Source organism: Elaeis guineensis, chromosome 6 (genome assembly GCF_000442705.2).
Source record: "Elaeis guineensis isolate ETL-2024a chromosome 6, EG11, whole genome shotgun sequence".
Classification (NCBI taxonomy): Eukaryota; Viridiplantae; Streptophyta; class Magnoliopsida; order Arecales; family Arecaceae; genus Elaeis; species Elaeis guineensis.
In genome coordinates this window covers 126032158-126048849 of record NC_025998.2, presented here as the reverse complement: position 1 = coordinate 126048849, position 16692 = coordinate 126032158, and positions in this window count along the sequence as shown.

Here is a 16692-nt window from a genome sequence, read left to right as displayed (position 1 = left end):
CATCTTATATTTTTGGAGGACGCTGAAGGTCTCCTCAAAGGTCAGCGACGTGGTTCTTTATGGATTTGTTTTTTACAAGCATATCGTCCACGTAGACCTCCATGTTGCTGTCGATCTGCTCTTTGAAGATCTTGTTCACCAGCCATTGGTAGGTCACCCCTGCATTTTTTAGGCCAAAAGGCATGACCCTATAACAATAAGACACAGTTAGTAATAAAGCAGTTTTTTCTTATCCTCTGGTGCCATCCTAATTTGATTGTAGCTGAAAAATACATCCATGAAAGTAATAAGCTCATGGCCCAAGGTTGCATCCACTAATTGATCAATTCTGAGCAGAGGGTAACTGTCCTTCGGGCAGACTTTGTTTAGCTTTTTTGAAGTCTACACACATCCTCCACTTACGTTCGCCTTCTTGACGAGAACTACATTGGAGACCCAGTTTGGGTAGTTGACTTCTCTGATGAACCCGACCTTCAGGAGTTTATCAACTTCCTCAGCTATTGCCACTTGTCTTTCCGGTGCATGACTTCAGATTTTTTCCTTCGTCGGTCGATGTTTGGGATCAACAGCCAGGCGATGTTCCATGACTCCCGCATCAATCCTTGGCATGTCCGTCGGGACCCAAGCGAAAACATCCACATTCTTTTGTAGGAAATTAATGAGCTGTGTCCGTACCTCTTCTCCTAGGTTAGAGCCGATCTTCACCACATGCTCCTCATTCCCATCGTTCAAAGGAATTGAGACAAGATCTTCAATTGACTCACCCCGTTCTTCAGTAAGGTCATCGCGAGTGTCCAATCCATCAACCGAACAGGGGTCGGACTGTCCCTTTCTCTGAAGGGCTATGTTATAGCAGTATCATGCCAGGGCTTGATCTCCTCTGACCTCTCCGACTCCTTGACTAGTAGGAAATTTCAGCTTCAAGTGGTAGGTCGACACCATAACTCGGAGGGCGTTGAGGCCAGGTCGGCCGACTATTGCATTGTAGACAGATGGCACCCTTACTACTAGAAAATCCACCTGCGCTCTCGATTGCTTTGGGTACCGGCCTGCAACCACGGTTAAAGTTATTACCCCTTCCACAGGCACAGCATCGCCAGTGAACCCTACCAACAGAGAGTTTATCGACCCTAATCGACCATCCAGAATGGATATTTTTGAGAATGTATCGTAAAATAAAATATCGGCCAAGCTTTCACTATCAACAAGAATACGGCATACATCATAGTCAGCAATATTTAAAAAAACTACAACCGCATCATTATGTGGGAATTGAATCTCTCGGACATCTTCTTCAGTAAAGGTTATAGACTCTTCAGTCCTCTGTCGCTTGGGCGGTACGATCGATCCACTAGCTGCTCCCCGTCAGGGTCCTCCAGAGATGGTGTTGACGATCCCGGTTGGAGGTCGATCTTCAGGCTATTCCTCCCTCCTTGACGGCTCTAGCTGTGGTAGGACCCTCGATCGATCCTCCCTACCTTCAGGTCGGTGTCGGATAAATCTGTCGAGCCAACCTTGTCTGATGAGCTCCTCGATCCGCCAGTTTATTTCTTGGAATCTTTGATCCAGGAGGTCCTCTCGACTGTGAGTCTCGAGGGTCTTCTGGTAGAATGGAGGTAGGGACCCTCCGGGGGTGGAATCATGATCGGACGGAGGGCTCTCCGCCATCTGCTTCCCCTTTTCAGGGAAGATAGGATGATTGGCCCAAGTGGCCCGTCCGGTCGTCGGATTCTGAAACTCCGACGCTGCTCTTTCCAGCCACACCGATGCCTGTGGCTGTTGCGGCTACTGCTGTATGACCTGCACTACTTCGATAAGGCCCCTGACCTGCTGAACCAGCAAGTCAAACTGCTCCATGCCGACTGCCATTGTCAGAGGAGGAGCCTGAAAAACTGGAGACGAAGTCGGAGCTTGCGAATCTCGCTGGGATCTGACTGCGGAGGTCGTGGATCACCTGGTGGATGCCTTTCGGGGAGGCATCAGGTGGAGATCTTACAGGAGAAGGAGAAGAAGATGTCGGAGAAGATGACCGAAGATAGTCCCATTGAGTACTCCTTTAAGAGCAAGGGTACTGCGAAGACACAGCCCTTCCTCTAGCGCCAATTCTGTTGGTGCAGAATTCTATCGACGCCGGAGTCGAGGGATCGCGTCCGCCGTCGAGACCTGCAAGGAAAGTCTAAATCGGAGTTGGGGGTGCCCTGGCAAGACCCTCCGACGCTCAAGTCAATACTCTGTTTCAACAGAAATAGAGCACTCAAATGAGATTTTGGCAAAGTTTCGAGATAGAGTTTAGAGCTTAGAGAAGAACGTATCTGGGGGTCCCTTTTTATAGACGAAGAGCGTAACTGATTGACAGCGACATTTGTAACCACCTGGTAGTGGGCCGTTCGGGGCCACACAGAGTTTGTTACGGAGAGTAGTGGCGTCAGGGGCCGTTCAGCGTCACATGGAGTTTGTTATGGAGAGTGGAGTGGTGTCCGTTGTCGCGACTTGCCAGAGAGTGGTGGAGCCACACAGAATCCGTTACAGAGAGTGGAGTAGGGTAGTGGCCATTGTCGTGACTTACCAGAGAGTTCGGGCCTGACGATTGAAGCTCAGTTGGGACGTCTGATGGAGCAGAATGGCTCTCTTTCTCAGCAATCCAGGAGAAGCTCGGATATTTTCGAGATTGCTGATGAGTCTACTATTGTCGGATGCCTTGGGCGCTGATGCTACAGGCGAGAGTCATCTGCTGTAGAAGCTCGGACGAAAACTTTCTGTTGGTGAAGTCCGGTAGAAGTCCGATTACCAGAGAAGTCCGTCTGGGATTTGCCTGATGTGGAAGCTCGTCTGAAGATTGTCCGTCGGAGAGATCCAGTTTCATGAGGAATCCGGCAGGGGGTCGTCCGACAGTGGAGTTCGGATAGCATCGTGGAGGTTTGTCCACTGGAGGAGTCTTGAGGACACTGTGAAAGGTCGAACGTTGGAGGAGTCCAGCATTCAATTCTGCTGTAGAAGTTCGGACGGAGTCCGACTTTTGTAGGAGTTTGAAAGGAGTCCACTTATTGTAGAAGCTCGGATGAAGACCGGTTGTCGTGGAAGCTTGGATGGAGACTTCTTATTGTAGAAGTCCCGCTGCTGGAGAAGCTCGGTCATTGACAAAGTCCGAAAGAAGTTCAGAGTAGAGATCCGGCTAGTGGAGCTCGTCCGTTGTAGGAGTTCGTCTGTGATCCATCCACTGTAGAAGTTCGGATGGAGTCCGACTCTTGTAGGAGCTCGGATAAAGTCCGCTTGCAATAAAAGTTCGGGGTACAGATCCGGTTCTTGTAGGAGCTCGGATGAAATCCGGAAGGCGGTCGACCGTCGTAGAAACTTGGATGAAGTCTGGTTACTGTAGAAGTCCTGCCGTTGGAGAAGCTTGGACATTGATGAAGTCCGAAAGAAGTTCGGAGTAAAATCGTTCGTGGCAGGAAGAAGTCTGGAAGAGATTCAGAGGGTAGCCAATCACTGTAAAAAGTCGGCTGATAATGAAGCTCGAAAATCATTTGGAGCAGCCCGGTACATAAATGGAGGAGCTCATTATCGGAGAAGTCCAGATGGTATTATGGAAGCTCGGACGGTCGAGGGAGTTCAGAAAGACGCCACACAAGGTCGGAAGCCGGAAGAGCCCTGGAAGGGTCAGCCTTTTGCAAACTTCTGCTGGGGGTATTTTATACCCAACACATCTCAAGTTTGTTAAGAGTTAGTTACAACCACATTTTAGTTGTCGTTCTTCTTGGTTAGTTGAGAGATCAAGAAAGATTTTTGATTTCTTCAAGAATCAAGAAAGAAAGATCAAAAGAGTTGACAAAGGATTTTTCCCTATCCAGGCTTCGTTCAAGCCTATTCAGACTTTTGGTTCAAGCAAGCAGGAGTCAAGAGAATCGGTTCAGACCGACCCTGTGAATATTCGTAAAGACAGGATACTTGTGATTGAAAATCTATTCAGGCCTCAGATCCTGAGATTGTATTGTATTTAACCTCAATTATAGGTTTGAAGTAAACGAAAAACGATTTAAGTATGTGAATTGATTATAGACTTTCATTTGTTATTTCTAAAATCAATTTATGTTAATTTCAACATATAAACTAGATCTATAGGTACTTTAATATGATGAATATATGCTTAGATTAAAAATATTTTAATCTAATTTTTCATTACATTTTGGATTTAAAAAAATTTTGAAATTCATACGCACTAGCACCTATAAAAAATTCAACAATATTAAAATCTCTTAGCACCACCGAGGATCCAAAAAATTTGACTTGATGAAATGGAGTTCATCAAAAAGGTTATAGTGGTCGTAACAATGTTGAGGGCCGTAAACATTGGTGAGGAACCATTTGAATCCATTATTAATCCAAGTGAAACAGAAAGTGATGCAGAAGTCCCCCGTGTGAGCAGGAGCTCCAATAACAGAGGTTGGGTCCCAACAAGTTAGCAAACCGCTAGAAGATCCATTGGCGGGTTTGTAATGCCATTCAGATAAAAATACGCCACAGGTAGATCTGACAAGTGAAGGGTTTATATTCTCCAACTTAGTTTCTTGAAAACAAACGAATGTGCATTTGGACTGCTTGACTATGTTTTTAATAACTCCTCTCTTCTTTGGTCTGCCCAATCCTCTGACATTTCAGAATAATATTGTCATAGAAGATGAAGAAGAAACAACAACTAGTAGGAAGTGAGAACACAGATGAAATTAAAGTACTTCAACTGTGGAGGATTTCTTGCATAGTAGAAATAAAATAGCTTGTGACCAAAAGTTAAGCAAACATAATTGCCTAGATTTAGAAAAGCTAACGGTTGAATAAGAATAGGATTAGAGGGCCGCAATAAACACCAAAAAATTGCCACCATTGCTGATGCTGACCAAAAACAAGCTGTTACCATTACTGGGGCAGATATAAGGGACCTCCACACCATTTGCAGGCACTAGACAACATTTTAAGAAACCTTGGTGGCTGCAAGATTCCGGCACCTCAAGAGCTCCATCTGGCGGAGCTTCAGAATGCTCCCTTCAATGGAAACTGTGACACCACACAGTTTGGAGTACTTGATGATCTCTGCAGGAGTGAGCGAATTGACGAAGAGCACATCTTGGTCGTTCAGACTGCTATTGATGTGTCCAAGAGCTTTCAGTTTTTTAGCCTGGAGTCTCGGGGTTAGCTTGCAAGGATTGGAAGTCGAGGGGGAGTTGAGAGGTATCTCGTTAGAGTTCTTCGAGAGGGCTCGCATCGATGTTGAAAAGACTTTGGAGACAGGGATAGGTTCTGGGAACGAGGGAGTGACCGTTTTGATAAGAAGTGAATGCGTTGGAATGGTCTCAATTATGGTAGGGGCTGTAGTCTGTACGGGTTGTGTTTTTGGGGCAGTATGAATAGGGGAGTAGGCCAAATCATTTGGAAGAGAAATTTTGAATTTTGAAAATAGGGTCGACTGGTAGACGTTGGAGACGGACCAAAAGTTAGATGATGAGGTGTTGGGGTGGTCGTTGGTGATGAGATGCATGGGGAGGGGACGTTTGGGGGATATAAAAAGACTAGGTGTTAGGATGTGGAGAGTATAGGCTTGAACGAGGCGGTACAAGGTGGTTGAGAGGTCCAAACCCTTGTCAGAGAGTAGGGATGAGCTATCGCCAATAGTTTGGGACTCAGAGTTGTGTTGCCGTCGGCGATCGTCGGCACCGGGCGCATCCTTTACAGAAGAGGCAGATCCAGGTTGCTAGAGATGGAGCTTCCAGGCACCTGGAGATTGATTCTTACCAGGAGAGCTGAGCCAAAACTTGCGTTCACTCTCGTCAAAGCATAGGAGCGGCGAACGGTTGAATGTGGAGAGACGACTTGTTATAGCCCAAACCCGTTTCAGCCCACAAAGCCCAAAACGAAAAAAAAAAAAAATGAAACAGGGGAATTCAAAATCGGGAAGAAGACTCCCGATGGGAGTCTCCTTCTCCGGACGAAATCCGAGAAGATCGAATCCTAGGACCCCTCGGAGTCCTAGGATTCTATAAGAAGACCCCCTCCTTGAGATCGAAATCGGTCTCCTCCCCTCTTTCTCTCCGATTTTCCCGAAGAAGAGCCGCGGGCGCAGTTGGTTCCTTGCCGTGTTTTCTCTCCGACGAGGTCCCAGGAGGTCGTGGTAAGTCCTTCACTTTTTCCTCCCTTCCTTCCTCTTTCCCCGTGCGTTTGTGCGCGGTGGCCGGCGACGAGCGTCGCCGATTTTTGGTCGGGAACAGACTTTGTTTTTTGGCTTATTTTCCTTGAAAATCTCCGGCGCCGGCGATCGGAATTGACCGCCGGCCCTGTTCCTCCGTGACCGGGGGAGATGGCCCGTCGGCCGCCGGCATCCGCCGTGGCAGCCACGGCCCGAACGGCCGATTGAGGCTTGAGGACAAGAGTCCTCTGTTCCGGCGCGGGAAGAAGAAGAAGAAAAAAAAAAGAAGAAAAGAAGAAAAAGAAGAAAAAGAAAAAAAAAAGAAAAAGAAAAAAAGAAAAAGAAAAGAAAAGAAAAGAAAAGAAAAAAAAAAAAGGGCTGAGAGAGAGAAACTCTCTTTGCTCTCTCTCTCTCTTTCTCTCTCTAGATCATAGGATTTATGAAATTAATTTATTATTAAAAAAAAATTAGCAATAAAAATAAAAATAAAATTAGGGTGTCCATGGGTTAATTCAAAAATCGGGATGCTGTCGACGAATTGATCCTAGTGGAGACATTAGATTTTAATAATTTAGTTATTTTTAATTTGATGAAAATTTGATTCAAAATATGATATTTGACGTATCAGGTTCTGAGAAGGATTTTCGAGATCCCTAGAATTTTTAGTTTGGACTTTCTTTTGAGGTAAGTAGTGTTTACTTTTACTGAATTTATCTGGTAATTATGAATTAAATAAATTTATGCATGCTTGTGATTGAATTATTTATTGAAATAATTGTTGGAAATTATTTATGATAAAGTTAATTGTAGAAAATTATTTATGATTGAAGTTATTTATTGAGCAATTATTATGATGATATATGATCTCAAAGAATGTTATAATTGATTTGACTCGAATATCAATTAATTTTATTATTCTTGAAAATAATATATGAATTGGAAGACAATATGAAATTGACAACCTGACTGTGTTGAGGACCCCGCCAATGGAGCATATACGTTGGCAATTGACTGTCCTGAGGATTTATGTCGCCAGTGAGACCAGCGATATGTCGCCAGATAGACCAGCAACAAAACCGCCAGTTAGACCAGTGGTTCCAAAGGACTTGGCTGCCAGATGATTCGCAGCCCACCGCAAGTAGATACGCGGTATTATGATCCTGCCACAGGGATAATGTGGTCATAGTCATGGTTGGTAAGAAGAATTTAAGAAATTGATGAATTTAAGAAGAAAAGCATAATTGGAAATTATGATGAATTGACTTTTATATGATTGACAGTATGATTATGATTTCATGAAATTACATATTGATTTGTGATGCATAGTATTATTTGCCTGATTATTCAGTTAAAGGTATACACTGCTTACTGGGCTATTTAGCTCATGATAAGTTTTATGTTTTTCTTACAGATCCAGAAAATTAGCATGATGCGGATTTCGATTGGGAGAGCGTTAGAGATGGAGTTAACTCATTGATTTAGGATTTTCTCAGAATTGATTCAAGACCTTTAGTTTTGTTTAGTATTGAATTGTCAGACAGTTACTTTCTTTTGAACACTTAGTTTTGATTTGTTATTTGAACCAAGGTTTGATTATTGAATAAAGAAAAAATTTATTTAACTATTTGTGAAGATATCATGATGAGATGCCTTGCATGCTTATGGGAAAAGTATTCTATAAGTATGCGGCGGTTGCCATGACCCTCGATTCACAATCTCGGGTCGGGGCGTGACAATTAATATGGTATCAGAGCATAAGTAGATAGATAGAGACATGTAGAATAAAGTGAGTGATGGGTAGACATTAGGAAATTGAAGGGTTAAGTTATGATAATTATGATTTGACTTGTCACAAGTTATAACCTTATTAAGGATAAGTTATTATCTCAAATCTAACATAGGTCAATATGCCTCCACGACGAGCGAGGAATACTCAAGGAACGGTAGGAGGGACATCAAATCCACTTGGCGATAATACTCCCCAATTAAACAGCGGTACAACTCAGCAGGAGGGAATCCATGATCCTACCAGAAATACTCCGACAGCACAGGAGCCGAACATGACTCAACTAATGCAAACTCTGATCGGAGTAGTTCAAACACAACAACAGTTACTTCAACAACAACATGCACAGCCACATCAGCATTTTCCACCGGCATCTGGACATGGAGAACATCCGATGCAAAGAAACAATATCGTCGAATTTAAGAAGCTAGCTCCTCCAGCCTTCAAAGGGACCATCGAGCCACAAGAAGCAGATAACTGGATTATGGAAATGGAAAGGCCTTCGCCGTGCAAGAATGCCAAGATGAAGAGAAGATCCGCTATACAGCATACCTGTTACAAGGCGAGGCATACAACTGGTGGCGTATACTGGAACAAAAATATGAGCACGATGGGATACCACTCACTTGGGAGAGATTTCGAGATGAATTCTTTGACAAGTATTTCCCCGAAGTGTCAGAATACAGAAAGAACAGGAGTTCATTCACCTGAGACAGGGAAACAGATCCGTTGCAGAATATGAAGCCAAATTCACGGAGTTAGCCAAATTTGTTCCGAGACTAGTTGAGATTGAGCAAGACAGAGTACACAAATTTGAAATGGGACTGAAGACGAAAATCAGGAGGCAGGTTGTACCCTATGAGCTAAATACCTATGCCTTAGTTGTGAACAAAGCTCTACTAATTGAGAGAGAAGCTAATGAAGCTCATGCGGAGCGTGAACGGAATCAGAAGAAGAGAAATAGATTTAGTGGAACTCAAGGACGAAATCAGAATAATAAGGTTCCAGCAAAGAAGCCAGCAACTGCTAAGAATCGTGAGAATAAGGCAGCTAGATGTTCGAGATGCGGCCGAAGAGAGCATGAGACTTCTAATTGCCCATGGAATACTGGTTCGTGTTTTAGATGTGGCCAGAAAGGACACAAGATTGCAGATTGCCCGCAGATGGACGAAAATAGATCAACACAGGCAAAGGACGGAGGTCAAAGGCCGAAAACTCAAGGAAGAATCTATGCTCTCACACAACAAGATGCTCAGGCCTCCAATGCTGTGGTGACAGGTACCATTCCTGTATCTGGTATTCATGCTTCAGTTTTGTTTGATTCTGGTGCTACACACTCCTTTATATCCACTACTTTTATTAGACAACATGATATAGGTTGTGAACCCATGAAAACCAAATTATATGTTGAGACACCAGTTGGTGGTATTTTGAGTACCGAAAGTGTGTGCAAGTCCTGTAGTATTAAGATAGGAGAAAGAGAATTACCAGCAGATTTGGTGATCCTGGATATGCATGATTTCGATGTCATTCTAGGAATGGATTGGCTGGCTACCTATCATGCCTCTGTGGATTGTCATGGAAAGAGAGTGAACTTTCACATACCGAAAGAATTAACTTTTAGTTTTGATGGAAGTACAGGAACCACCCCTCCATGTATTATTTCACCTGAACAAGCTAGACAGATGATAAGAAAGGGATGTAGAGGTTACCTAGTATCAATAAAGAATAAAGAACATGATGAATTGAAGTTACAGGATATTCCTATCGTAAATGAATTTTCGGATGTATTCATTGATGATTTAGTCGGACTACCCCCAGATAGAGAGATTGAATTTACTATTGAGTTGGCACCTAATACCAATCCGATCTCCAAAGCTCCTTACAGAATGGCCCCTATGGAATTAAAGGAGTTAAAAGATCAATTACAGGATTTATTGGATAAAGGTTTTATAAGGCCTAGTGTATCTCCTTGGGGAGCTCCAGTCTTATTTGTGAAGAAGAAAGATGGTAGTATGAGACTCTGTATCGACTATAGAGAATTGAATAAAAATACTATCAGAAATAAGTATCCTCTACCCCGAATTGATGATTTGTTTGATCAGCTGCAAGGTGCTCAAGTATTTTCTAAAATTGATCTTCGTTCAGGGTATCATCAGTTAAAAATTAAAACAGAGGACGTACCAAAGACGGCATTTAGAACTCGTTATGGACATTATGAATTTTTAGTGATGCCTTTTGGGTTAACCAATGCTCCAGCAGCCTTTATGGATTTAATGAACAGAATATTCAGATCTTATCTTGATAAATTTGTTGTCGTATTTATTGACGATATCCTGATATATTCAAGAAGTAAATTGGAGCATGAAGAACATTTACGGTGTGTACTTCAAATATTGAGGAAAGAAAAACTTTATGCCAAATTTAAGAAGTGTGAATTTTGGTTGGACAAAATAGCCTTTTTAGGACACATCGTATCTAAGGATGGAATTTCTGTGGATCCAGCAAAAGTGGAAGCTGTGATGCAGTGGAACAGACCTACAAATATTTCTGAGATTCGAAGTTTTCTGGGAATGGCAGGGTATTATAGACGATTTGTAGAAGGATTTTTCCGCATAGCTGCACCTTTGACTCGTCTTACTCAAAAAGGAGTTAAATTCGAGTGGTCTGAAGTTTGTGAACAGAGTTTTCAAGAATTAAAACAACGATTAGTGTCAGCCCCTATCCTTACTATACCAACAGGAGATGAAGGTTTCACAATTTATAGTGATGCATCTAAAAAGGGACTCGGATGTGTATTGATGCAACATGGTAAGGTAGTAGCCTATGCCTCAAGACAACTGAAATCATATGAACAAAATTATCCGACACATGATTTGGAATTAGCTGCAGTAATTTTTGCCCTAAAAATTTGGAGACATCACTTATACGGTGTGCAGTGCGAAGTGTTTACTGATCATAAGAGTTTAAAGTATATTTTTACACAGAAAGAATTAAATATGAGACAGAGAAGGTGGTTAGAACTATTAAAAGATTATGATTTAACAATCCATTATCATCCGGGAAAAGCTAATATTGTTGCTGATGCCCTTAGTAGGAAATCTGTGGGAAATTTGGCGGTTTTAATCACACACCAAAGTCAATTGTTAAAGGATATAAGAAAACTGGAATTAGACATCCGAATATATGACTCAACAGTGCGGTTAGCCAACTTGAGGGTTCAGCCAACACTCATAGAAAGAATTACAGTTGCCCAGAATAATGATCCACAACTAATGAAAATAAGAGATTCAGTGGAAGCTGGTGTTCAATCTGAATTCAAGATACATGAAGACGGTTCGTTAAGGTTCGACAACAGGATTTGCGTACCCAATGATTCAGCACTCAAGCATGAAATACTTCAGGAAGCACATCAGACCGGTTATACAATTCATCCGGGAGGTACCAAGATGTATAGAGACTTAAAAGAAATATACTGGTGGAATAATATGAAGAGAGAGATCGCTCAATTCGTGGCTCAATGTTTGGTGTGTCAACAAGTTAAAGCTGAACATCAGAGACCTGCGGGACTACTTCAACCTCTCGATATTCCAGTTTGGAAGTGGGAACATATCACTATGGATTTTGTAACTGGACTACCAAAGACTCCCAGCAAAAATGATGCAGCCTGGGTGATTGTGGACCGATTGACAAAGTCTGCACACTTTCTTCCAATTAGAGTTGGATTTACCTTGGAACGACTAGCAAAGTTATATATGAAAGAAATTGTAAGATTACATGGAATTTCAGTGACCATCGTATCGGATAGAGACACCAGATTTGTATCACAGTTTTGGAAGAGCTTACACAAGGCATTAGGAACAAAATTGAACTTCAGTACAGCTTTTCATCCACAGACTGATGGTCAGTCAGAGAGAACTATTCAGATCTTAGAAGATATGTTGAGAACCTGTATTTTGGATATGAAAAGTTCATGGGATGAGCATCTACCTTTGATTGAGTTCGCTTACAATAACAGTTATCAGGCTAGCATTGGTATGGCACCTTACGAAGCTTTATATGGTAGAAGATGTCGATCCCCGATTCACTGGGATGATGTCGGTGAGCGAAGAATTTTGGGTCCTGAACTTGTTCAACAAGCAGTCGAGAAGATTCAATTAATTAAAGAACGACTTCGGGCAACACAAAGCAGACAGAAAAGTTATGCAGATAACAGGAGACGGAAATTAGAATTTCAAGTCGGTGACCATGTGTTTCTCAAAGCATCTCCTTCAAAAGGAATCTCAAGATTTGGCATTCGTGGCAAATTGAATCCCAGATATGTGGGTCCGTTTGAGATTTTGGAAAGAATTGGTGAGGTGGCTTATCGACTTGCCTTACCCCCTTCACTTGCAGGAGTACATAATGTTTTTCATGTTTCTATGTTAAAGAAATATTTACCAGATCCAAGTCACATCGTGGAACTTGAACCAGTACAAGCCAGGAAGGATCTAACATATGAAGAATACCCGATACGGATCGTAGACTGTAAAGAACAGGTGCTGAGACGTCGCAACATTCCTTATGTCAAGGTACAGTGGAGTCGACATTCAGAAAGAGAAGCTACTTGGGAGCTAGAGGAAGAAATGAAGCAAAAATATCCCCAGCTCTTCGAGACTACAGGTATGAAAAATTTCGAGGACGAAATTTCTTTTTAGGGGTGAAGAATGTTATAGCCCAAACCCGTTTCAGCCCACAAAGCCCAAAACGAAAAAAAAAAAATGGAAACAGGGGAATTCAAAATCGGGAAGAAGACTCCCGATGGGAGTCTCCTTCTCCGACGAAATCCGGACGGAATCAGGACTCCTAGGACCCCTCGGAGTCCTAGGGTCCTCTATAAGTAGACCCCTCCCCTTGAGACCGAAGAACGGCCTCCTCTCTCTCTCTTTCTCTCCGATTTTTCCGAAGAAGAGCCGCGGGCGCAGTTGGTTCCTCGCCGTGTTTTCTCTCCGACGAGGTCCCAGGAGGTCGTGGTAAGTCCTTCACTTTTTCCTCCCTTCCTTCCTCTTTCCCCCGTGCGTTTGTGCGCGGTGGCCGGCGACGAGCGTCGCCAATTTTTGGTCGGGAACAGACTCTGTTTTTTGGCTTATTTTCCTTGAAAATCTCCGGCGCCGGCGATCGGAATTGACCGCCGGCCCTGTTTCCTCCGTGACCGGGGGAGATGGCCCGTCGGCCGCCGGCCTCCGTCGTGGCAGCCACGGCCCGAACGGCCGATTGAGGCTTGAGGACAAGAGTCCTCTGTTTCGATGCGGGAAGAAGAAGAAGAAAAAGAAGAAAAGAAGAAAAAGAAGAAAAAGAAAAGAAAAAGAAGGAAAAAAAAAAGAAAAAAAGAAAAAGAAAAGAAAAGAAAAGAAAAGAAAAAAAAAGGGGCTGAGAGAGAGAAACTCTCTTTGCTCTCTCTCTCTCTCTTTCTCTCTCTAGATCATAGGATTTATGGAATTAATTTATTATTAAAAAAAAAATTAGCAATAAAAATAAAAATAAAATTAGGGTGTCCATGGGTTAATTCGAAAATCGGGATGCTGTCGACGAATTGATCCTAGTGGAGACATTAGATTTTAATAATTTAGTTATTTTTAATTTGATGAAAATTTGATTCAAAATATGATATTTGACGTATCAGGTTCTGAGAAGGATTTTCGAGATCCCTAGAATTTTTAGTTTGGACTTTCTTTTGAGGTAAGTAGTGTTTACTTTTACTGAATTTATCTGGTATATTATGAATTAAATAAATTTATGCATGCTTGTGATTGAAATTATTTATTGAAATAATTGTTGGAAATTATTTATGATTAAAGTTAATTGTAGAAAATTATTTATGATTGAAGTTATTTATTGAGCAATTATTATGATGATATATGATCTCAAAGAATGTTATAATTGATTTGACTCGAATATCAATTAATTTTATTATTCTTGAAAATAATATATGAATTGGAAGACAATATGAAATTGACAACCTGACTGTGTTGAGGACCCCGTCAATGGGGGCATATACGTTGGCAATTGACTGTCCTGAGGATTTATGTCGCCAGTGAGACCAGCGACATGTCGCCAGATAGACCAGCGACAAAACCGCCAGTTAGACCAGCGGTTCCAAAGGACTTGGCTGCCAGATGATTCGCAGCCCACCGCAAGCAGATACGCGGTATTATGACCCTGCCACAGGGATAATGTGGTCATAGTCATGGTTGGTAAGAAGAATTTAAGAAATTGATGAATTTAAGAAGAAAAGCATAATTGGAAATTATGATGAATTGACTTTTATATGATTGACAGTATGATTATGATTTCATGAAATTACATATTGATTTATGATGCATAGTATTATTTGCCTGATTATTCAGTTAAAGGTATACACTGCTTACTGGGCTATTTAGCTCATGATAAGTTTTATGTTTTTCTTACAGATCCAGAAAATTAGCATGATGCGGGATTTCGGTTGGAAGAGCGGTTAGAGATGGAGTTAACTCATTGATTTAGGATTTTCTCAGAATTGATTCAAGACCTTTAGTTTTGTTTAGTATTGAATTGTCAGACAGTTACTTTCTTTTGAACACTTAGTTTTGATTTGTTATTTGAACCAAGATTTGATTATTGAATAAAGAAAAAAATTTATTTAACTATTTATGAAGATATCATGAATGAGATGCCTTGCATGCTTATGGGAAAAGTATTCTATAAGTATGCGGCGGTTGCCATGACCCTCGATTCACAATCTCGGGTCGGGGGCGTGACAACAAATTACTCTGCATCTTTTGAGAACTGACAAGATGTATCGTGGCCAATGGCATATCCCCTTTGTCATTTCCTTCATGATTAGAAATATTGGGATGCCCTTCTAATTGCTATGTTAAATGCCAAGTCCAAAACCCACTGCCATTTGCGTTTTGCGCCACTTCAGATTGATGCAACAATTGAACACCATGGAAACTCATGCCAGTGAGGAAAGCTCATAATGCGAAGATGGATTTAGAGAATACTTAGTCATAATGCTAAGATCTATTCAGGGAATACTTAGTGACACTAATACGAATGAGTTCATTGAACAAAGGAGATAGAATGGGGAAGCAAGAATTTGCTTGTATAACAAAAGAAGTATGAAGATGTATAGAGCCTATCTTATATGTGGTTAATTATACTGGAACAACTTCTTGGATTGTTGTATTGAAAATTTTTTCAGATATTTTTTTTTGTATATTTTATCTTCTAATTCATACAAATATATTTTTATTAGATTAGTTGAATAAATCTGATTTCACCCCCCAAAAAAAAGGAAAATACAAAGCCTATCTTGAGCCAAACATGGAAAGATGTACAGAGCCTATCTTGATAGGTTGTTTTACACCTTGGACCCTTCTATGTTTGGCTCGTTTTGGGGTTTCTTTAGTTTCCTCTAATCAGTCCTATAAATGGGAAGTTATGCTAATCCATTTAGTAGGCACGTATGTCTGGACGAGTCAGGATTCAACTTGAAATCAAGCATGCTGTTCTTGTGCAGGTGAAGCGAAGTGTACTCTAAGAACTAGCAGTTCCACCATGCTTTGATATACATGTGCAGTATTTTGATCCACCAATTCATCTCCAATATAGAGTTATGTTCTAGAAATAATGATGCTTAAACATCATTCATAATCGAGGAACATAGATGTCCATGGACAACATGCTATACGTTTGTGTAGAAAGTTCTACTTTTGCAATACTGTCAATTTGCTTGCTAGCTATGTTTGTCATATCTTATCATTATATCTGTTCTTGTTCTCGCATGGTGCCACGACTTAAATTGACAACCAGGCACACTCCTTGGCTATATAAACAATGCATGCATATTCTCAAAGGCATCATAAATAGAAATATCCACAAAAAAAAAAAAAAAATATTATGATTATCCTACATGTACAACATACTAGTACTAATACACCGAATTTCATCAGAACAAAATGATAATCATTCAATCATCCCTTACCGGTAATAAGTTCAACATTGAGGGTGCCACGTGGTCGATCAAATTGTCACGCCCCAAATCCAGAACATAACACGGTCATGCTATCGAAGAATAGAGCCCACAATAATACGAAATCAATCTATCTATCAGAATCATCTAAAATCCATCAAATAAAAGATTCAATTCCATTATTCATCAAATAATTAAACCAATATTGATTTAGAACATCTAAATCCAAAATCAAATACAAATCTATATCTTAAAATTTATAATTATTTACTATAAGTTCGTGATCATCATATATCTAAACTTCATCTACAAAATTTTCAAGCTTGCATCGTAGATCTCTAAATCTAAATTTTCTTTGCTGATCCTAACCTTATTCCTCTGTACAAATAAAAAGAAAACAAAAAGAATATGAGCTACACTAGCCCAGTAAGTAGAACCTACACTTTCTTATCGGATCCGGCATAAGTTTTTCATGATAATACAATATTTAAAAAATAACAGATAATATAAAATAAAGTATTTCATAGAGTATATAATAAATCAAGTAATAAACCAATCATACATGCATAAATCATGAACATTTCATAAACATATTTTGAAAATCATTCTTGTCATGTGTCCATGTCATATTTTTAAATCTTGCTCACAGATATTCGTATTATGGTCATTTTATATTCGTGATAGGACCAGTATTTTTAATCGACAAGTTCATATTTCGTATACCAACTTTATACCCAC